Here is a 24,539-nt window from a genome sequence, read left to right as displayed (position 1 = left end):
GTTTCTTGGTGTTGGGGAGTTTCTGAAGTAGTTGCATCTGAAGCTACTTCAGAGGCTTTTTGTGTGGTTGAGTTATGTGGTGAGTTTGTTGTAGGTTCTGGGTTGGGTTGAGGTTGTTGTACACTAACAGGTTCAGGATTATCTGGATAGAGTGGATGAGTAGGAGGCAAATTGAATTTCTCACAAAGTTTAATTCTATTCTTAGAAAATTCTATTTGAGTTTGCTCCCAGTCAAGTGTTCCTAAATCTGTTAGTTTGGTAGGTTTGGTTTTTAGAAGCTTGTTTATATGTTGGCTAAGGGGTTGGTCATCTGATTCTGTTGATGATGAAGAGGGTGAAGAGGGTAGAGATGGAATCTGAGTATTAGTTGGAGCGTTAGATGGATTACCTGAAGACTGAGCTTCTGGATGAACTGCTTCTGGAGCTTCTGAAGATGGTTCTGATGAAGTTGCTCCTGAAGCTTGCTTATTCTTCAAGGCTTGAGAAAGCAGAGTTGCTCCATATTTAACAGTTTCTAACTCCGACGCTAAAGCAGCAATGTCAGGAGTAGGCACATACCCTGCAGCCTTAAGACGTTCATCCCTTTCTTGTTCATACAAAATCTTCATCCTTTTCTTTTCTGCTATCCTGGATGCAGCAACCTCCCTAGTATACTGCTCCATTTCTTCAGTCATTTCGAAACTGGGCATGACTATGGGCTCAGAAGTTGCAGTCCTTTTTGCTTTCTTAGGGCTTGAGTCTTCATCCCAGTTCTCTTCCAGTTCTTCCAGCATTTGTGCCCTTCTTCCTTCAGCTGTCTTCAGATTTCTTGTTAAATTAGACCTTTTCCTTTTGATGGTCTGAAGAGCAGCTTCTCTTTTATTTTTGGGACTTGGAGGCTTTTCAGAAGCAGCTTGATCAGAAGCAGCTTGTTCTGAACCAGCTTGTTCAGAAGCAGGCTGTTCTGCTGTTTCTTGAGTACTCCTTGTCCTTTTCTTGATAAGAGGGACATCATCCAAATCCTCCACTTCCTCAAGAATGGTGGACATAGCAGATTTTAACTTCTTAGCTTTCTTATGCTTCTGAGCACCCACCTCAGTAGCATTTTCAGCAAGGTATTCTTCCTTGGTGATCTGCTTCTTCTTAGATTTTCTGCTTTTGGCCAAAGGCAGCTCACCACCATACATTTGGTCAGGAACATCCTTCAAGCTGATTTTCTGGTTATAGGTTTTGTAGTGATCTATGATATATGCCCTTTGAACCTCCAAGGGATCTTGTTTGCAGATGGGAGGAAAGTCTGGGATAAGATCTGATTTGGCATCAGAAGGTTTCAAGTCAGTAGGACTCTTCTTCACATCTTTTGCTTTAATCAGATGCATAGCCCTTAGAGTCTCACCATTGATAATCTTCCCTCTAACAGTTCCCAACTGTTCATCTGTGAAGATCTGAGCTTCTTTCAGCATCTCAATAATTCCTCCCTGATGGAAAATCTCAGAAAGTAGTCTTCCATAGGGTACCCAGGTCCTATTATTCAGTTGACTCTCTCTGAGTTGATGAACCATATGCCTGAAAATGTATCTGGGAATATTTGCCTCTACACCCTTTATGACAAAGTGTAAGAGGATTTTATGTTCCAGAGAGGGCTGATCATTACCACCACCTTTTGGTAGTAGGTTTTCGTTCTGAATCTTCAACATGACTTTTGTCTTGCTATTCATATCAGCATAGGCAAAGTCCTTTACCTTGTTGTAGAGAGTTCTATTGACAATAGCATTCCAGGGGCTGTCCTTTGGCTTTGAAATCCCAGCCTCATGTTCTCCTTCTGCTGGTCTTCTGATGACAAAGGCAATAGTGTCCTCAGTGATCCAGACACGGATTCCCATGATGCTTGATCTTATCTGGGTTTTGGAGAAAGTTTCCAAGCCCATTTCCGCTCTAGACTTCCCTTTGAGTTCAGGATTGAGAAGAACTTTTTCATCTTCTTCAATCTTGGCGGCTTCTCTGTCGTAGATGCTGGCTCTAACCCAGAAATGACGAACCAGTGTTTGATAAGTTGGTCCATTTAGAAGATTGAAGTACCTTCCCAGACCTTGTTTCTCGTAGAACATGCCAATGTCGCAGCCGTTAGCGGCTAAAGAATCAAAATCCACCGGACTTTCTGATTGGATGTTTAAATCCCATTCTTCCAAGGACATGGTTCTTCCCTTTATCTCGTAAGCAGGAGCTTCTCCTTGTTGTTCGTTTGATGATGAACCAGATGCAGAACTTGAAGAAGCCATTGATATGAAGTGGTTTTAGGGTTCTAAAGAGTTTTTGAGAGGATGAGAGAATGCGCTTACGTTCGCAGAGGGTTGAAAAGAAAAATAGCAAGTGTTTGTTGTGAAGTGAGAAGTGTGTGAAATGACTTAGTGTTTTTATTAAAACGTTTGTAATTCAGAGGGGACAAACAAACACAGCATTAATGACAAATTGGGGGCGCGTGTAAGTACGTCAAAAAGCGAATAAAAACATCATTGCCCTTTTTGTTATACTCCAGTACAAATAAACCACGTCAGAGACTCTTCAGAAAACTACCTTTTGGGTAATGAGACAGCTGTTACATAAAGTAACTTCCAACGTTCCCACTAACCAAGCTATTCAGAAGCAAAGAATAACACTTCTGAAGTTTTAGTGCTGACGTCATCTTCAGAAGCACATTTTCCTCAGAACCTCAGTTAAGAGCTTCTGATGAACCAAAATGCTCCTGAATAAACTTCAGAACCAAACTTCTTATTCAGAGGCAAGCAATTTTTCAATCAGACACAAAATGCATGTTCAAATTTTTCTTAATAAAATCAAATCTTTCAACAGACAAAGGTTTTGTAAATATATCAGCCCATTGATGTTCAGTATCAATGAATTGTATATCTAAAATTCCTTTTTGAACATAGTCTCTGATAAAATGGTGTTTGATTTCAATATGCTTGGCTCTTGAATGTAGAATTGGATTCTTTGACAAACAAATAGCAGCAGTATTATCACAATAAATGGGAATACTGTTAGCATTGATCTGATAGTCTTCCAACTGATGTTTCATCCAAAGTAGTTGTGTGCAACAACTTGCAGCTGAAATGTATTCTGCTTCTGCTGTAGACATAGCAATAGTTGCTTGTCTTTTGCTTGCCCAGGATATCAGATTCTCTCCCAGGAATTGACAATTTCCACTGGTTGATTTTCTTTCAATCCTATCACCAGCATAATCAGCATCACAGAATCCAATCAACTTATAATCTAGGGATTTCCTATACAGGAGTCCAAGATTAGTTGTTCCTTTCAGATACCTGAAGATTCTCTTAACTGCAGTTAAATGAGATTCTCTAGGATCTGATTGAAATCTTGCACACAAGCATACACTGAATAAAATATCAGGTCTAGATGCAGTGAGGTATAACAGAGAACCAATCATACCTCTGTAAAGCTTCTGGTCTACTACTGTTCCAGTATCTTCTTTGCTTAAGGTGCAGGTTGGATGCATTGGAGTGTTCATCATTTTACAGTCTTCTAGCTTGAACTTCTTCAGAAGCTCCTTTGTATATTTTGTTTGATGAACATATACTCCTTCTTTACTTTGGTTGATTTGAATTCCCAGAAAGAATTTCAATTCTCCCATCATACTCATTTCAAATTCATCCTGCATTAACTTAGAAAATTCTTTGCAAAGAGATGCATTAGTAGAACCAAATATTATATCATCAACATATATTTGCACAATCAAAATATCTTTCTTAAGAGTCCTTCTGAAGAGTGTTGTGTCAACTTGTCCTCTTTCAAAATCATTTTTAATTAAGAAATTACTTAGTCTATCATACCAAGCTCTGGGAGCTTGTTTCAAGCCATATAGTGATTTCTTAAGTTTATAAACATGGTCAGGATGCTTAAGATCCTCAAACCCAGGAGGTTGTTTAACATACACTTCTTCTTCAATGACACCATTAAGAAAAGCACTTTTGACATCCATTTGATATAATATTATGCCATGATTAATTGCGTAGGATAGAAGTAACCTGATTGCTTCCAATCTTGCAACTGGAGCAAATGTTTCAGTGTAATCAATGCCTTCTTGTTGACTGTAGCCTTGAGCAACAAGTCTGGCTTTGTTTCTGGTTACTTCTCCTTGTTCATTCAGCTTGTTTCTGAATACCCATTTTGTTCCAATAATGTTCTTCTGAGAAGGTTTGGGTACCAGATCCCACACATCATTCCTTTGGAATTGATTTAGCTCTTCTTGCATAGCTAATATCCATCCATCATCTGAGAGAGCTTCTTCAACAGTTTTAGGCTCAATTATTGAAAGCAGTCCTATTAAAGACTCTTCTTGTCTAAAATGTGATCTTGTTCTTCTAGGACTATCTTTGCTTCCAATGATTAACTCCTCAGGATGTGAAGATTTGTGCTTGAATTTAGGTTGAATAACCTGCTGAGTGTTATCTTGAAAGTCCTCAGAAGCACTTTCATTCTGTACTTTTGGGCTAGGTTCTGCTTCTGAATTAGACTCAGCTTCTGGAGTGATTTCAGCTTCTGGACAAGATTCAACTTCTGTATACTTTTCAGAATCAGAAGGTTGATCAGATTCTGATGCATCTTCAGAATCAGTTGTACCTGCATTACTTTCACTTTGCTCTGAAGTTTTACTTCCAGGCTCTCTATCATCAAATTTTACATGCATAGATTCTTCAACACATTGTGTTTCTGAATTATACACTCTGTATGCCTTTGACCTTTCAGAGTAACCTAAAAAGATTCCTCTTTGAGCCTTGGCATCAAATTTCTTCAGATAGTCTTTAGTGTTTAAGATGTAACAAGTACATCCAAACTGATGAAAGTAAGAGATATTGGGTCTTCTTCCTTTAAAGAGTTCATATGCTGTTTTCTCCAACATAGGTCTGATATAGATCCTATTTTGAATATAACATGAAGTATTGACTGCTTCTGCCCAAAAATGTTTAGCTAAGTTGTTTTCATGGATCATGGTTCTGGCCATTTCTTGTAAGGTTCTGTTCTTCCTTTCTACAACCCCATTTTGTTGTGGAGTTCTAGGAGAAGAAAACTCATGGAGAATCCCATGTTTTTCACAAAAAAGTTCAAATGGCTCATTTTCAAATTCTCCACCATGATCACTTCTGACTTTCAAAATTTTCAATTCTTTTTCAGATTGTATTTGAGTGCAGAAGCTGCTAAACACTTCACATGCATAGTCTTTACTTTTAATGAATTTTACCCAAGTCCATCTGCTGTAATCATCAACAATGACTAATCCGTATTTACTTCCATATAAAGATGCAGTGTTAACTGGACCAAAAAGATCAATATGGAGTAATTCTAAGGGTCTGGAGGTTGATACAATGTCTTTAGATTTGAAAGAACTTTTCACAATTTTCCCTTTCTGACATGCACCACAAAGTGCATCTGAATGATAATCAATGTTAGGCAATCCTTTGACCAGTTGTAACTTGCTAATTTTAGAAATTAATCTCCAATTAGCATGTCCCAACCTTTTATGCCATACCCATTTTTTATCATTCATTGACAGAAGGCAAACTACCTTCTGATCAGCCAGATCAGAGAAATTTATTTTATAAACATTCTCAACTCTCTTTCCCTTGAATGTAATGGATTTGTCATCCTTGTTGACTAGTGTGCAGTTGGTCTTACTGAACGTTACATCATACCCATTGTCACAAAATTGACTAATGCTCAATAGGTTATGCTTCAGACCATCTACTAGCCACACATTATTAATTGAGATGGAGGAATTACCAATAGTACCTGTACCAATGATCTTTCCAGTTTGGTTGCCACCAAACTTCACTTCTCCTCCATCTTTCATTGTAAGGGTAAGGAACAAAGCTTTCTCTCCAGTCATGTGCCTTGAACATCCGCTGTCTAGGTACCATGACCTTTGTTTCTCTCTTGCCCTTAAGCACACCTGCATTTTTGGTCAATTCAGATTTAGGTACCCATATCTTCATGGGTCCTTTTGGGTTAGTTTTGGAGGTTTTACTTTTCCTCCCTTGTACCTTAGGGTGAATGCTGAGTGGCTTCTGATCATTCAGTACTTTAGGTTTGACACCTTTTGGTATTGTTTTCTCAGAAGCAGTAGCTGCTTTGTTCTTCTGATCCTTTTGTTTTGGAATTTTAGATTCTGATTTAATCAGATTCTGATGAACAGGTTCTGATCTTTTCAGAATTTTAATCTTTTGACTCTTAGGATCAGATTTTGTCATTACCTTGATCTTAAGATTCTCTGGCTTTGATGTGATCTTAGCCTGTGAACCTGAAGCTTCAGGTTTTGACTGAACAACAGTTATAGCATTTGTACCTTCAGGCACAAAGGTGGATTTCAATCCATCCTTGATACAATCACAGTAGCTCTTGAGACTGTATTCTTTGGATTTCTCCTCAGAATATCCAATCCCTTTGCCTTTGTTCTTGTATGTGCTGTAGATCATAGAAGCAACTTTGCTTCTGTCTATTCCAGCCATAATAAAATCATCCAAGGCAATCTCATGTTTATTGCCTGAACCTTTATCACATTTTTCTTGTAGCTTCTGACAAAGACTCTTGAGTCTATCTTCATATGTTGTTGATATGAGGTTAAACCCTTTGAGTTCTTCTTCAGAAGCTTTCAGTTCCAATAGAGTTGATTTTTGTTGTTTCATCAAATCAACATATTTTTCTTTTAAATCTGTCAACTCATTGGTTCTGTGTTCAAATAGTGATAAAAGTTCTTTTAGAGAATCAACAAGTTCTTGTCTAGGGATTTTGGAATATACCTCATTTTCATCTTCTGAATCTGATTCAGCTTCTGATACTGCTTCTGATGATACTGTTGCCACTAACCCAACGGCTGCCTTAGCATCATCATCAGCTTCTTCTTTATCAGAACCAGATTCACTATCCAAATCTTCCCAGGTCGCCATCAAGCTCTTTTTGATTTGCTTTCTGAATTTACTGGAGTTGAAGCTTGATTTCTTGGATTTGCCTTTAAACTTCTCCTTCTGAAGATCAGGGCAATCAGCAATGAAATGACCAGGCTTCTTACAATTGAAGCATCCCTTCTGATCTTCTTTCTTGAAGTTCTTGTAGCTACCTCTCTTGCTCAAAAATTTCTTCTGCTTCCTTGCCAGATACTCAAGCTTGTTGGACAGCATAGCCATCTTTACAGATTGATCTTCATCAGAATCTCCATCAGGTGATTCTTCTTCAGATTCACTGGCTTTGTAGGCTTTGGAAGACTTTGAGGTCTTTCCTTTAGATGGTAAAGCAATGGATTTACTCTTCTTAGAGGTTTCATGCTCATTTAAACTCATTTCATGCACTTTGAGTGAGCTAACAAGATCTTCAACACTTAAAGTATTTAGATCCTTAGCTTCCTCAATAGCAGTTACTTTGGGTCTCCATCTTGAAGGTAAGCTTCTCAAAATCTTACTAACATGATCAGAAGCAACATAGCTTTTCTTCAGTATCTGCAATCCAGAAACTAAAGTTTGAAATCTTGAGTACATTTCTTCTATACTCTCATCATCCTTCATTCTGAAAAGTTCATACTGATGAACTAGCATCAAAGCTTTAGCCTCTTTCACCTTCTTGCTGCCTTCAAAGTTGGCACATAGTGACGCAAACATAGCCTTCGCAGTAGATTTGTCACTCATCTTCATGTATTCAGTGCGAGGTATAGAAGCCACAATAATCCCTCTGATTTTGTGGTGCTTCTTGTAAAGCTTCTTCTGAGCAGGAGTATGTATTTTTCTATCTATAGCAGCTCCTTCTTCATCTAAATCCAGGTCATCAACTCCATCTTCCAGTATGTCCCATAACTCTTCATCTAATCCCATGATAAAGCTGTACATATTAGTTTTCCACCAAGAAAACTCTTCTGGATCTCCATTAAACCTTGGAGCTTTTCCAGAGTCTGTTTTCTTGTCAGCAGTGTCATAGTCATGCTTGACACTTGTGTATTTTGGAGTAACTGATTCCTCATCTCCAGACATGTTTTTCTAATAGATCTTGAACTGTAACACGGTTAAGTGCTGTGATAACAGAGCAAGCTCTGATACCAATTGAAGGTGAAAAACACAAGAAGGGGGGGGTTGAATTGTGTTTTCTTTTTCTCTTAAAAAAGGATTCTTCTTCTGATAAAACTTCAGAAGCAGTTTGATTGCTTCTGATGAAATGATCAGAGTCAGATTGCAGCGGAAAAGAACAGAGCAGAGAAAAGAAAGACAAAGACACAGGCAGTTATCCTGGTTCCTTCCACAACACGGAAGTAGTCCAGTCCCCCTTGCACTTCCAAGGAGATTTCACTATAATCACAAGATTACAACTGCTCAATACTTTCAAAGTATGAGACTTCACAAAACAATGCTCAAGCACACACGCAAGAGTCTTCCAATGCTCAAGCACTAAGCAAGAGACTTCTAATGCTCAAGCACGCAGGCAAGAGACTTCTAATCAAACAAAAATACAGAGAATTGAGTTTGAATTGAACACTTGATATACAATCAGTGGTGTTCACAATACAATACAGAAAAGACTCTAGACTTTGAATTTCTAAGATGTATCAAATCAGTGCAGAAATTCAGTGTGCTTTGTAGAATCAAATTGACAGAGTTTTGGCGCTTTTGAACTTATGTATGTCTCTATCAAATCTTCAAGTCTTCACTCCTTTATATAGAGGTGTGAAAGAGACGTTGAGATAATCAGCACGTCTAAAGAGTCGTTTGAAATCCTTTGATTATCCACCAGTGATCCTTTGCCTGATTTGGGTGTAGTCCTTTGAAGGATAAACTTCAAATTCATTCCCATCTTGAGTGTACAAATTCTGCAGGCATGGCTGTTGTTTTGTCTTGTAGCGTAGACAGAAAACAGAGTAGTGGAGGTAGTGGTTGTACACTTGTACTTTGTCAACTCTATTAATGAGAGACAAGTGCAGAGTGCTTTCCATATATCCGTTGATACCTCCCTTTCAATTCTTCGTTCTTCTTTGATAAGACTGAATTGAGAATCAGCAACTTTCTCTTCAGTTTGATTAAAGGATCAAATAGCTTCTGGTGAAAATATTGCTTCTGATGAAAACTTTTGCTTCTGATGACTTTCTGCTTCTGATGGCTTTCTGCTTCTGATGACGTCATCTCTTCAGGAGCAGTTTAGCTTCAGGAGCAGTTGAGCTTCAGGAGCAGTTGAGCTTCAGGAGCAGTTTTCTTCAGATGCTCAGAATTTCTTTTTCTTTCCATTGTTCTTCCAAGACCTATCAAAATAACTTGAGTAGCTTTTGGTCCTGTACACTTGAACAATTATTAGTAATAACCAATTGACAATTTTTAATACCTTGTTATCATCAAAACTTAAAAAGGTTCTTTGTGAAACACATTTTGTTCCAACAGGTCTAAGCTGCTTAAATTTTTTTACCATACTTGTTTCGTCTAATGGTTTCGTGTCTTCTACATCGTGTCTGTTTGGAAATCTAAGAAACCACGTTTCCACCGCACGTTTGACTAACTCTACTATTTGTTGCTTCTGCAAATTCGCGTTTGTATTGCATAGGGACGCGAGAAAAGCATTCCAATCGTGCATCCGAACATACTAAATCTTTCACTATATATATTAACTAGCAGTTTGACATAATAGCTCAGTCTAATGGTTCTGCCTAAGCTGCCTAAATTTTTTATAGCGTGTTTGCTTTAGCGGTGGGAAAGTAAAAAACGTGTGTTTGGTCAAACTCTCCAACAGTTAGCTTCTAAAAAATCACGGTAAAAGTGCATAGGGACGCAATATTAGCCTTCTTGTTGCTAAAACAAACACACTATTGGTATATTAGTGACTCCGTTTAATGGTTTCATTGCAATTAATCTGCTTATTATACCTCTAAAAAAAAATTTGTTTATTATAAAACTGAAATTTGCAACTATATATATAACACTATCAACTCTAGTAATGTTACAGTAATTGTCATAAAGGAAAATGAAAATGAAGTAAAGTAGGACACTCGTGACAAGTGAACATCATTCTAAAAGCAATTATTATTAGACTAAGTTTGGATACGCATTTTCCAGTGCATTACCGCGTCCCAATGCACCTTCACCGCTAAAAGCATGAAGCTACCTTATACAACTTCTACATTACTGTGACTTTAAACATGAGTTTGGATAAAAAAGACGTCAATCCAAACATACACTTAGTAACTTCATACAGTTTGTTGATCTGGCTATCCCTTTTTTGTTGCTAATATCATTATCTATATTTTGAATCTATAGGGCCATCAAACTAAAGCAATATTGTGACATTTTATCATATGTTTTTACTTGAAATTTTAAAACTTTTACTTTTCTGTTTTGGTTGGATCTGACATTTATATTTCCTGTCCATTGACCTATTAGACCTGACCCTGGCCCTCAACTATTGTGGCATTTAGCAACTGCCAGTTAGTGGACCTATCCTTTTGCTTATATAATTTTAGGGTTGAACAATTTTTCATGAACAGTATGCCTGACTGATAGTAGTATCAGCAACTTTTGCATTCAGTAGACTTGTTTCGTCGAAAATGCCTGTGGTATAGTATGAAGCACAGACATTTCTCTGAATAAGCATGTCTTAGTGTAGGACATGGTCGGTTTTCAACACCGACACGTATAACTACATTGAATTATGTGATTTTCTCAAATTATTATCAGGGTTGGTGTGTCAGTATTTGTGTTATGTCTGGTGTCTGTGTCTGTATCCGTGCTTCATAGATGGCATATTGTCTTTGATAATTCATTGCACCCTACTTGGATTTTGCAACCTCTATTCCCAAGAAGAACTGTTGCAATTTGCTAAGGTCTTTTGTCTGAAAGTGATGAGAAATGTTTTTGTACTACCTGATATATGTCATGATAGTTGGTACTTGCTAGTGCCACCAATGATGTTGGACCTTCTTATGGTTCTTTTACATATATTACAATGGAAGGGTTCATAACTATATGTATTTATTACTTGATATATCTCTTTACAATTTCAATTTCCATCACATTATTTGAATCATTGCTGAGACTTCACCTAAAAGCTTCAAATTTTGAGGAGTGTTGAATCATTATAGACAGTTACATATGTTATAAAGGGATTAAAACATAAAACAATTAACTAGAATACTACTTGATTAAGTAACACACATCTATAAAACTATCTTACATAAGAAAGCATTAAGGTAAGTAGTTATAGGGAAGAATGATAGAACCTGAAATCTGTAACAATATGCATAGCATATGAAGCACGGATACGGACGCAGACATGGATACTGACATGCCAACACCGCTAATAATTTAAGATCATCACATAATTTAGTGTAATTATATGTGTTGGTGTCAGACATGACATATGTCCAACACCAGAACACGCCTAATTTGATGAGTGTTCATGCTTCATGTCCTATTCTAAAAGCATTGTTTTAGTAATTTAGTACAGTTTGTTGATCTGGCTATCCCTTTTTGTTGCTAATATCATTATCTATATTTTGACTTGATAGGGCCATCAAACTAAAGCAATATTGTGACATTTTATCATATGTTTTTACTTGAAATTTTAAAACTTTTACTTTTCTATTTTGGTCATTGGATCTGACAATTATATTTCCTGTCCATTGACTTATTTGACCTGACCCTGGCCCTCAACTATTGTGGCATTTATCAATTGCCCGTAAGTGGACCTATCCTTTTACTTTTAGGGTTCAACATTTTTTCATGAACAATTATCAGTTTTCCATATCTTTGATTGTCTTATGTATTTTTTTTAATCTTTCTTTAAGCATCATTTGGTTTAAATGATTTGGATTTAAACGATAGTAGTATTTTAGTACACATCATTATGACTTCAGTTCCATCGACATTTTTTTATTGAATGCGTGTCTCGTGTCTGATATGTGTCGTGTACACTGACACTGACATTTCTAATTATAATGAATTATATCATTTTCTCAAAATTTGATCGGTGTCGACGTGTAAATGTCAGTGTCCGGTGTTCATGTCTGTGTTCGTGGTTTATACATTATAGATTATGATTCTTCTATAAGGCCGGCACCATCAACATATATAACCACTGAAACAGTGTGGACAATGTGATCTAATGGACATGGATACATTGCTATCTCCACATTTATTTTCTTGGCATGTTCCTAACCCCCTAGCCTTGTCTTTTTCGTTAGATGTACTACAAATGATGTTATTTCCTTCTAGTTATAGTTATTTTCCTATGCATAATCCAAAGTGATTCCTGTATAGATCCTGGTAAGGGTGGTTATTCTTTTAAACCATTATCGCTTTGACTAACATAAAAGGAAAAACATATGATTTGAATTAAGTTCCTTACAGGTAGTTTGGTTGATGAGTTACGCAACAGAACAATTAAAAAGAGTTTTAAGAAAGAGTTTCATCGTTCAAATTCTAAAAACCAGCATAATTACTAACTTACTATGATTTGTTTATAAGAAAATTAACTGAATTCAAATGTCTTATGATCGGATTTGGATTTCCTGCACTAAGAAATTTTCCAATTACAAACAATAAATGATCTCGGTTGGACGATTCATTTACACAACAATAAAACCAATGTACAACAATCTCAACCGTTAATCAGAGATCAAACGTCGAGCCGTTACGACAAATTTCCCTTATGAACAAGTTATACAAAGGTTTGATTAGATTATTGTATATGTTTTACAACTCAAAGCCGGTTGTCAGTGGGCCCTAAGCAGGTAATCAATGGGACCAGGTACCACAAAATGGTCTTTGTATCTTTGTTGGTGTAATGAATTTATGTGATGTAAGTGTATTTAGTAGAATAATAATAATCGTACCTTATATGAAAAGTATAATCTACATATACCTTTCTTGATTTTGTTCCTATCATTCACTTTTTATTTTTGATTTGCCAAACAAATTTTTCATTATTCTTAATCCAAACCGGCACTCATATTAAAGAATGTTCCGTTCTAATCATAGCCAATCATTTGGTCATCTTTCGATTACAACATTATTTCATCAAATATAAAATGTGGTCGGAGACTTCAGGATAAAAATATTTTGCTAAGTCGTGCTCTCCTTAACATTAATTTTTTTGTTTTAAATTAAAGAATTTTTAAGCATCTTCTTAACTTTACAAATATTTGTTTCTTAGCTGACCCTTTCTTATCAGGCATGCTAACTACTGAGCTGGCCTTCAAATAAAAATGTAGGGTCTCCTTAATTAACGAATCTAATTTGTTTCATGTTAGTTTGAACAATACAAAAAAGTTGTTTGTTTTTGCTCTAACGTGCCGACATGTACTAAGGGTTAAGAAAAGTATACTAGTTTTGGTTTTTGTTTTTTAATTCATATTGCCTACAGATGATTTCACATTCACGTATTTCAGACATTAATGACCAAGATTTTAACTAATAGTCGCGATCGTATATAGAATTTTGCGATTTTGACTGTTACAGATGTTGCGTTATGGATTATGGTTGTCGCGGTTTCACACCATTGTACAACTCTTAAACTATATAAGGAGATACCATTATGTAACTTATGATCAAATATGTACTAAAAATATGATTTTCATCTATCTCAATTGAAAAAATATTCAGATTTTGTGTCTATTGTCATGAACCGCATTTTTTGTGGCCGTAACAATGTTTCGTCACGGCGATAACGGTGTTTCATCGTGATTTTTGTTCACTCTGTAAAAACGGTAACGTTGGTATCTATACCTTTTTGTCGCAATCATTTTCTTGGTAACGGACCGTTAAAAATCTTTCAATGATAGTATGATATTGATTGTACTATCTTAAAATTGTAAATTTTAATTATATAATCTAAAATACTTAGTTTAAATATAAATCATCTGATCTTGATGGATCGAACATTGAATCCCAAATACATAGAGTTGGATCCTTTTTGTAGTTGCCTTGCCTCTATTCCTTTTCTTATATGTTTACTTTATCTAAATTGAGATGTTATGAGAAAGGGTCACAAAATTGGGTGGAGGGGGGGACAAATAGAAGCTGGTGGTTTTCATGTTCTGTATTTCTAACACTTGTAAGATTCAAGCATGATTGCCAACTTTTTGATTCTACACTTCTTTTAATTACATGTTAATTGAACTTTTATTCTTCTAATAGATTATAAAATCAATGTTTTGTATGGGGTGCATAATTTAATCTTGTTGTACGTGGTCCAAAGGTTATGTGTCCGGTTTAACGCATGTTAAGCAAGTTCAAATTTTCTAAATTTATGATAGGGGAGAGTTCATTCATCCCTACATTTTATTTATCATGGGAACTTCCTTGAGTTTGATGTGTTGAATTTTTGTGTCAAAATAAAATTACTCTCTCGTTTCAAAATAATTGATATTGTTTGATCATTTACATTATTCATATATCATATATTGATTATATTTCTTTTTACTACTGTATAATGATAAATAATAGAAGATAAGATGTTGGATTTTTCAAGAATTTTTTCAAAATATCAACTTTTAATAATTTTTACTAATTTGCGTATTGATATATGTTTAACAATCTGCTGATACAAATTTGTATATTTAAACAATCATTTGTATGACAACTTATATAAGATAACAATAAATTTACAAAGAAAAGTAGATATTGATACAAAAATCAAAACAATAAAGAGATAAAATAAAAACATATAAGGTGTATATAGGAGAGAAAATTATCGAAAAAGTTGTCACAAATGGTAGTATAATTATAATTTCTAATCATTTTAAGGGAGTATTTTTTTAATTTTAAATGAAGTTGTAAACCACTAAAATTAAATTCACACTCAACTGTGAGATCCGGATTCGAATCTGGGTCACAACATCCGACCTTGTAATTTTCGCATTTGCTATTTTAGCTGCGACTTATAAACAAGGGAGTATTTATTATTGTAGGTGTGTAAGGTTTTGACACCAATGCTCAAGGGAAAAAGTGAAATGTCGATATCAGCATATAATATCTATAGGCAAGTAGATATAATAAATGTGGAGTGGATGCTGTGAAAAGAGTGAGACCAATGCCACAAAATAGGGTTAGGAGACCTTTAAGGCTCTATCTTATCTTCAAATTGTACCATGTTCTTCATTGTAAAATGAGAGCCATATGCACATGGCACCCACAATAAGGGACCGCCACCAAGTTTGGTATATAGTATTTTGATTTGCTATTCTATGTTGCCATTTATATTCTTTTTATGGTCCTTATAATTCAATCAAAATTTTAGTTAATAGTTTTTTTTTTTTTTTTGCTGAATCCAAATGTTAATTGGTAGTTGATCCAATATTAAACCAAGAATTCATTTTCAACACTGCATTGCATAGTTGGCTAAACATGTTAGGATTTCTTAGCACAAGACAGAGTAACAGTTGTAGAAAAGAGTTTTACTATTTTAAAGGAAGAATTTTCATTAAAAGAAAAAAATTAAGTATAGTTTCTATTTTAAAAAATGATGTTGGTATATTAATAATATGAGAATGTGTTTATTTATTCATTTGTAAGCTTTAAAAGTTTAGGTAATTTTAGATGGAACAACTTTTTGTCAGACTTTATTTATCTTCTAACTGAACTTCAAATTATCAAGACTATTTTTTCCTGAGAACCGCAGGGTTAACACAAAAAAAATCTCAATATTTTTTCCTAACTCATTTTAATTAAGATTCAATAGACAATTTGAGTCAATTAATTATCTCGATTAGAGCATTCCAAATAAGCCATGTGGCGCTACCTAATTGGTGAATGTCATGTGCAGTTCGCACCGGAAAGACACTGAAATGCAAGTTTACATTTATTCTATCAAGTGCAGTGTTCATTTAAAATAGTAAAATTCAATTAATAAAAACCAGCATAAAATTACAATAACAAAATTATATTTACTTGATCCATAAAGACATATTTATATTTAAAAATTATGTCATATTATTGCATTATTAACATTTCTCATCCATTTGTCAAAAAAAAAAACATTGACTTAACTATGGTATGGTTCTCCCTAAAAAAAACACTCATAAAATTATAATAAAACTCATTAAAAAATTTAGTTTCAACTTCACTTTTAACATTTTTAAGTATAAAAAACTAATTAAAGAAGCAAAAATATAATTGACCCAAAAACATTTCTCATCCAATATTTATGCAATAGTTTTATAAGACAATACAAGACTATAAAGTAGCAACACCTTCATTTTCACCACTACTTCTATTCATCTAACGTTCTTTAAAATGTAAATAAATTTTTTATGAGTCAATTTTTATTCTATGAAGGGAAAAAAGGCTTCCTTCGTGGCCTCTCCCTCTATGTATAAATTTTAAGGATAAACACAAAATCCAAGCATGTGAAACAACTCAAAGTATCTTACTTCAAATATTGTCTTTTCCTCTACTTTCGATCGAACGTTTAACGGTATAATCCAAACAAGACGGCAAGAGAAAGAAGACAATGTGTATGTTGAAAGAAAATATAAGTATAAACATTTTTCACAGATTGACAATGTGTGTATTCACACATATATGCTACTTCCTATGTTTCATTTGTAAAACGGGTGTACTTGCTTCAACAAAAAACCAAGGGGGTCCATTGAGAAACGGCTGTATAAAAATATCGATAATTTTTTTTGTCAACTTACTGATTTTGTGGGAAGAGATCTTCATAGATATTGGTATATAAGTGTTGGAGTTCGAACTCCGAATTCTCCATTTCTCAACACTTATAGTTTGTGAGTTTAGCTATTAGACTAATTGTCAACAAAAACAGATCAAAAATGATTTTAATTAAGAATCGGTAAACATGTGCAGGTTGTAACATTTCTGACAACTTTAATACGGATATTTTCAACGTGTTTTGTCCTGACACGCTTTCTGGGAAACTTTTCGTAAAGTCATCCATCTTAAAATTGCTCAAAGTCAAGTTCGCTTAACTATGGAGTTCTTATAATGTGTTACTAAAAACAAGATGTATTTTGTTGGTATAGGTAGTACCAAACAATTCTTATAAGCCTTCATTCAACCATGCAGTCTCATACCTGCACGATCTAAGGATTTCTCTCATTCCAATGTGAATTTGGTTTGCCTAGAAGATGCCAGGAGCTGCTCATTGTCATGTCTTGTGCACCAACGATCACTATCCGCCTTCGTTCGTCTCAGGTGTTACATGATCATCAGTTTCGCTTGATTCGTCCCCTGAACCTAGGGATGTAAATGGATATCGATGGATGCGGATAGTATGATATCCGTGTCCGCTCCGTTGGATAAATATGAAATCCATACCCTATCCATATCCGTGCGGATAATCCACGGATTTTGAGATATCCGCGTGTTTATACAGATGTAGTCTTATTTTAACATTCTTATAAGTAGCAACAAACAATTCTTATAAGTCTTATTTTAACAATATAGTCTCATACCTTCACAATCTCAGAATCTCTCATTCCGATGTGAATTCAGTTTACCTAAAATTTATCGAAAGTCGCTCATTGTCTGACGACCACTCTCAACCCTCTTTAATTTCAGGCGTTACATAGGTTGAGAGTTGGGGATAAGGATGGGGAAAGCAAAATTTTCCGCCATCATCCCCATTGCCATGCATATTCTCCATTAAACTCTATTTTTATATAGTGGTAAGTACTAGTTACACTAGTATTACATTCATTGATGAAACGATAATAATGATGGTTTTTTCGATCGAAGTAATCGTGTGCAGTAAGCAAGCTGCTAAATGCAACAAAGAAAAATATTCTATAGAATTCTTATGATGATTAGGAGTGATCATCGTAAGGAGGATGGGACCAAATTATTCTTTTATGTGTTAACCAATCCGATTTTCATGAAAATAATCATCATTTAGAATTCGGGGGTTTGGTAAATAAAGTTTGGTTAAAAATTGTTTTATTTGAGAATCAAATTAATTCGTTTTTTGTTCAAGTTTATTAAACTATTTGAGCTTAATTGTTTGTTTAGACCAAATTATTCTATTATAATAAATTTTGCTTTAAATTACTCTACTTTTTACATAGATTAAACAACAATAATCATTGAAAACACACAAGTTGAAGAGACAAAGTTTGAATCCCAATCATAAATTTAACCTAATAATTTTGATATTTTTGTTAATTGAGTTAAGATTTGTAAACATTAAATTACTCTATTTAATAATTTGTAATTAAATTTCATAATTCAAGTGTAAAATAAAAAAAAATATTCTATACATCCGAAAATTTTATAAAACTTTAAAACGGTTAATTTGCTTTTTCAAATAACTTCAATTTTGACTTTTAATAAACTTTTTTCAAAAAGATAAGTATATACCAATCAAAAGATTACAAGGTATTCTTTCCAAAATAAAAAATTACAAGGTATAAATTTTATATTGTTCATATCACTAATAATATATAATATGATACTAATTAATCAATGTTTAAATTGATTAAGAATCCAACAACCTAAAACATTGGAGTGTTAATCATAGAAAATTGCACATGAATGAAAAGCAAGCGGACAACAAGTTGCGCCATTAACCTTTTTTAGATGGCAAAACGGGTCCTCTTAAAAATTGCATTCATAGACCTAAGAGATACAACATTACTATGTATGACCTTTTAAACCCTCTATAGAATATCCACAACCTCTAGTGCTAGGTAGCCAAAACTGTCAAACACAAATAATATAAATGCATGTTGATTGTTAGAACATGTTTCAACCACTTTACTTGAATCAGTTTTGAAATTGAATGTCCCACCATAAAAGCCCTAGTGCTTAATCCCGCGAGTAGGGAAACTCTGGTCAAGTCAAAACATGTATGTTTCCCTCTTACACTACCCATCAGAACATATGTTGTTTATATTTCATCATGAATTGGTTAACCTAAAAGTCAAATTTGAATTCTCCAGAAGGATTCAGTTTTTCAGAAATCGTGGTTGGGCCTAACATAAGCCCACAAAACCGACCTGCGAGATGAGGATTGCCCCATTTATAAACACATTGCCAGATAATCTTCTATCTGATGTGGGACTTTTAACACATTGACTCACGACCAGCATTATTGGGCTTGATTTGTGGACATAAATGGTGGGTGGCCCGATAGCGAAAATCTGATAGTAGGTGGCCCGATGGATATTGGAGATGCTCTAATACCATCTTAGAAATCGTTGTTTGGCCTAACACAACCCTACAAAATTGACTTGCGAGGTGGGAATTACTCCCACTTATAAACACATTATCAGGTCATCTCATGTTCCACATGTATTTGTGGGACTCTTAACACTTATTAGCCACTTGAGTCAAATGATTTTTTTTCCAATGATTTTTTATTCTTCAATCCATCCTCTTGTTATGATTGTGTTACAATTTCTCTTTTTTCTTCATTAAATTGTTATTCCATTAGTACATGCTTGTTGTTGTCATCCATTGGACATGATAAACTTGACTTTTCTTCATACATTGTAGTTATACTAGTATATAACTATTATTAATTTAATATTATTAATTAATGAAAAGAATATCCACTCCACACAGAAGGTCAAGTCAAGGGTAAAATCAAAGCCTTTAAATGCTTTATATATAAGTATATATTTCTCACGTATTTTGTTTGAACTTCAAAGAAAGACTGAAAAGAACAAGTACTATGTACAAATACATGGAAGAAAAAGAAAAGGAATAAACGCGTCCCTTGATTCTAAAAAGGAGAAACAGAATGGTATAAAAAAGAAAAAGAAAAGAAAGGGTGGAAAAGTTCATCACTTTTCACATCAAATAAAAAATGATACTATATTTTATTATATTCCATTATAATTATTCCATCCAAAAAAAAAATCCATTATAATTAAGGTGGGGTTAAAGCTACTTAACTTCTTCTATACAAAAAAAGTTACTTACCTTCCTTTGAGTTTATATCCTATAAGTAAAGGATAAAAGAAACAATAGGAAAAAAATATCCTTTTAAATATTCTTCTTTCCAATCAAAATAAATAAGTAACGAACCTAATTCCACCTTCTTCATTTTTTTATGAAGGAACCTTCTTCATTTATTCCTCCTTTCTTTCTCATAAAATATCAAACAAAGCTATAAAGTTTAAAAGGTCCTACATGAATAAATCAAATTCAATTGGTCATAATCCCATGAAGAGTGGAGAGCACGAAGGGTGGAAAATTATGAAAATCATACCTCATCTTTTCATACATTGTGTGATATAGGTGGTAATAGTATAGTTACTCATGAAATGAAATAGATGTGTAAAATATATAAATTCATGACAAAGTTGACCTAAAAACTTAGTCATGCATGTATATAACTAAATAATCAAAAGAATGACAAATAAAAAATATTGAGTAACAACAAAGCAAGAGGAGTCAGCTTTATTACTTCTTAATTTTCTCCGTGATTTCAGTCACCGGCTAAGTTTTTATTTCTTTTAGTTTGCTCTCACAAATCCATTCAAGGTCAAATTGAATTACACTCTTTTTTTTTTTTTTTTCTGTCTTTGATGAAGTGGTAATTCACTGATAATAAACTTACACACAACTGTGAGGTCTCGAGTTCGAATTCGGATCACAACATCCGGCTTGCAATTTCGGCATTTGCCAGTTGCTAGAACTTCTAGACTGAATTACACTCTTTTCTTCTCCTTGATCTTATATTAAAGAGGAAAGACTCATTTTAGTCAACGAAAAAAATCACAAGACCTAAATTGGTCCTTTTTTTTAAAAAAACAATCAAAAATAGAATATATTATCACTAAAGGAGAATCAATTTTAGTACAAGACGCGCCAAAAGCGGCCTTAAGAGTTTATAACACAATCCAGGCTTACAAAATTAGATTGGTCGATACCCAAACAAACAATCGGGTTCGAACACCAAATATAAAAGTTTAAACTAATATTAACATGAGTAGTATATCCACCAAAAAGAATGCAACTTAACTTTATCTAACAACGGGTGTATGAAGCTTTCGTTGTGCTTAAATAATCTGTTATTTCTTCATTCCACATAGCTCAAACGCAAGATAACCAAATAAGTTGCATAAAAGAACGGCACATTCACAACCCTCCTGAGAAATGAACAAACTGAACAAAGTGATCTTGTATGTGGAACAAAATATTCTTTTTTTTTCTTTTTTATTCTTGTATGAGGAATGAACGAAATTATTTTAATTTTTTTTACAAAGAAAAAAAGACAAAAATTGTAGCTAGCTTTTATGTGTTGTCATGATTTAAGTGGATGTGCCCAAAAGTTAGGTGTTCTATAAGTGATTATAGAAGATTTTATCCTAAACCAGATGATTAACATGTTGTTTCAATTCAGGTCTTGAGGCATAAGCTAGTTCTTAAAATATGATAACAAAAAACAATTTATTCCATAGAATTTTCAATACTTAGATTAACTCTCACCATTTAAAATTACAATACTTAAATTAAATTGAAATAGTTTTAAATTTAACACTTCAAAATCTAAAATTACATCAACAAATATAACACATTCATGTATAATTTACTTTCAACTCATACGGATTGTTAGATTGCGATTAAAAATTATAAGTATTTTCCCTCAACTTATTCACAATAAAATTACACTGAATCGTCATGATTTTACAATAATTGTATTTTGTGTATGTTTGGTTGTGCGTTTTCTTCATATTTCTTGCATCTCTGTGAAGTTTGAATGTGATTTCATGAAGCAGCAAATCCAAGCTTCTATCAAACTCACGTTGATAATGTGACTTTTGTCCGATTATAAGGCGAAACTGGTGGCTGAGATGTTTTCCTTGTGACGGGGGAAGGGGGAGAAGCTTAGAAATGGCGGTGTCGGTTGTTTGCATGGGAGGAGGAAATCGGGGGTGAGTGTATATCTATTTTACTTGATGTCATTTTACAAGTTAATAGTCTGGATGAATGGAAGTGACTTCCCAATCAAGGTGAGTGTTACACTTTTTGTGGTGCCTATCAGTTGCTCCCCCATCAGGAGGATCATCACTTGGATACGGTCTTGGACAACGTTTGACATAAACATGTTCCTTTCATGGTGTCTATTTGTGTTTGGCGCCTTTTGCGCAACAGATTGCCAACTAAGGATAACTTGGTTTGATGACACATTATTTCAACATATGATCATGTATGTGTTAGTGGTTGTGGTCACATAGAATCAGCTCATAATTTGTTCATTCATTGCAATTTATTCAGTTCCTTGTGGATGCAAGTGCAGACTTGGATTGATTTTAATTCGATGGATCCTAACAATATTATGGATCATTTTATTCAGTTATCTCATTCCACATGAGGTTCTTGTGCTCGCCAAAATTTTCTACATTTACTTTGGTTTGTATCAGTGTGGGTCTTGTGGACAGAAAGAAATAATAGGCTATTTAAATTAAAAGAAATGTTAATTATGCAGTTGTTAGATAAAGTACAATTGATTTCTTTTTGGTAGCTGAAGGCAAAGTAGGCTAACTTTCCTTTCGGCTATCATTTTTTGTGGCAAGACTCTTTAGCTTGTTTGAGCATTGGTTGATGTTGTTTTTGCTTAGTTTGTAATTTTGTAAACTTTATGTAGTCTCTCTGATACACATTGTGTTGGAGGGACCATATTTAATTGTTAATATATATCTCATTTATATTTTTAACAAAATCACAAGATCACCGTAATTTTGAATATGAAAAATCACAAAATCATCAAGGTGAGTGTTACACTGTTTATGATGCCTATCAGTTGCTCGTCCATCAAGGATCATCACTTGAATACGATCTTGAACAATGTTTGGCATAAACAGATTCATTTCAAGGTGTCCAAAATAGAGATATATAGATATTTTTTAGATATCTATTTTAACAAAATAGATATTTGATATCTATAATTTTTAGGGGACCAAATATCTTATCAAATGAAGAAAAAGAAAACACTTATCAAATGCTTTGAATATGATTGGACTATCGAATTGATCATATTGATCAATATTCCTAATGTTTTATAGTGAGAATGAGGTCTATTCCTCCACATGTGTCCCTGAGTTGGATTATGCAAAGTGATAGAGCACGCCACGTATTGACAAAGAACAAAATAGCTTACAGTTGGCATTGCATGCTGGCAATTTTGTCTTAGTTCAAATGATTTGTTTCACATTAATACGTGGCAAGTATGCCACCTAATATTCTTTCAACTCCACCATCTTATTTGATTAATTCCACCCTTCATTCAAAGTATGGAAAATGCTACATACGTTCAAACAATCAATTCAACACACACATATACATTATTTTATTTTTTTTGGACAAGAACACACATATATGATAAGTATTACTTTTGCTATTTTAATTTTAAAATAGTTGGTTTTTATAAAATGAATGAATTCATCAAGTATTATTTGTTTTGCTTGGTCTTGTTGCCTATCATACAAAAAAAAATGAACCATACCACCTCCTTTAAGAAACAAAATACTATTGTCTGAAATGTTTAATTTCTCTCAAAAGTTTAAGATAAAGTTGATTTTAAAAGCAAGTAATTTATGTTGACATTTTTTAATGTGTTTTTTTATAATCAATTGAGTTCATCCTTAATGGAAATACATTAAATTAAAATGATTGATTAATCTGACAGGACTAATTCCACAGTTTACTAACAAAGGGTCTATTTAAAGGAAGAATAAAGTTTTGTATAAACTATCCCATTGAATTTGACATAGGAGTATATATTTATTTTTTTTTATCATGAAGAAATGATAAAAACAAAACCAAACTACAATTTCAAGCTAGCAACTCCAAGAGCATCATCCAGAAGGGAATGATGCAGTTGAGGAGGGCAAACAATCCAAAATTTTAGAGCATCCGAAGAAGAAGCATCATTCTTAACAAGTCAATCCGCACACTCGGGCATAGGAGATGTAATGTAAACTTGAGACTTTGAGATAACCACTCTCAAATATTTTAAGTATATCATTTAAATCTGTATTAATTTTGTTAGTTGAATTGATTAAAATTTTAGATGACTTGTAAAACTTTGAACTAAATTACAAACTTGAGACTTCAAATCTATTGGTCAACTTATCTAAATTTGGTAATAAACTTGTCAGCTAGGGAGAAGTACAAAAATAATCTACCCACCCAAATGATTAACTAAGCACACAAAGCCAACCCAATAACTATTTAGACATACAATCATGAGATGAGATTAACAATTCACTCATAAGCAAACATGGCTCACCCCTCTTTTTCGCCACCAACCAAGACCAAGAGTTTCTTTGAATTTCTTCAACTATGTTCACCAATTTTGGCTCTTTAGAGAATAAAATGAAATCATTCCTCCCCCTCCTCATAAATGAAGTCATATCCTTTTTATGTGGTTTTTTTTTCTTCAAAACACTATTGTGCTTATTGCGTGTAATGGTGGGTGTCACAATCGACATGCTCTTATATCATATTTGATTTTGATATTGCGGCTAACTTGTCCTTAAAAATTCAACTTGTATGGTGATGTATGTCTCTTTTTATAGATGTTATAAAGAGTCATATATTTTTTATGTGAGACTTGAGTTT

The 24,539-nt window shown here is 33.9% G+C and overlaps 1 long non-coding RNA gene across 1 annotated transcript; it reads left to right on the top strand.

Moving 5' to 3' along the window:
- Positions 1–13,501: 13,501 nt before the first annotated feature.
- LOC112422497 (uncharacterized) lies at positions 13,502–15,192 on the top strand. The gene is made up of 2 exons (XR_003012817.2): positions 13,502–13,717; positions 14,921–15,192. It is a non-coding gene; the product is annotated as an uncharacterized lncRNA (long non-coding RNA).
- The last annotated feature ends 9,347 nt before the right edge of the window (positions 15,193–24,539 follow it).

Source organism: Medicago truncatula, chromosome 6 (assembly GCF_003473485.1).
Source record: "Medicago truncatula cultivar Jemalong A17 chromosome 6, MtrunA17r5.0-ANR, whole genome shotgun sequence".
NCBI classification, from domain to species: domain Eukaryota; kingdom Viridiplantae; phylum Streptophyta; class Magnoliopsida; order Fabales; family Fabaceae; genus Medicago; species Medicago truncatula.
This window is presented reverse-complemented; position numbering and strand designations above follow the sequence as displayed.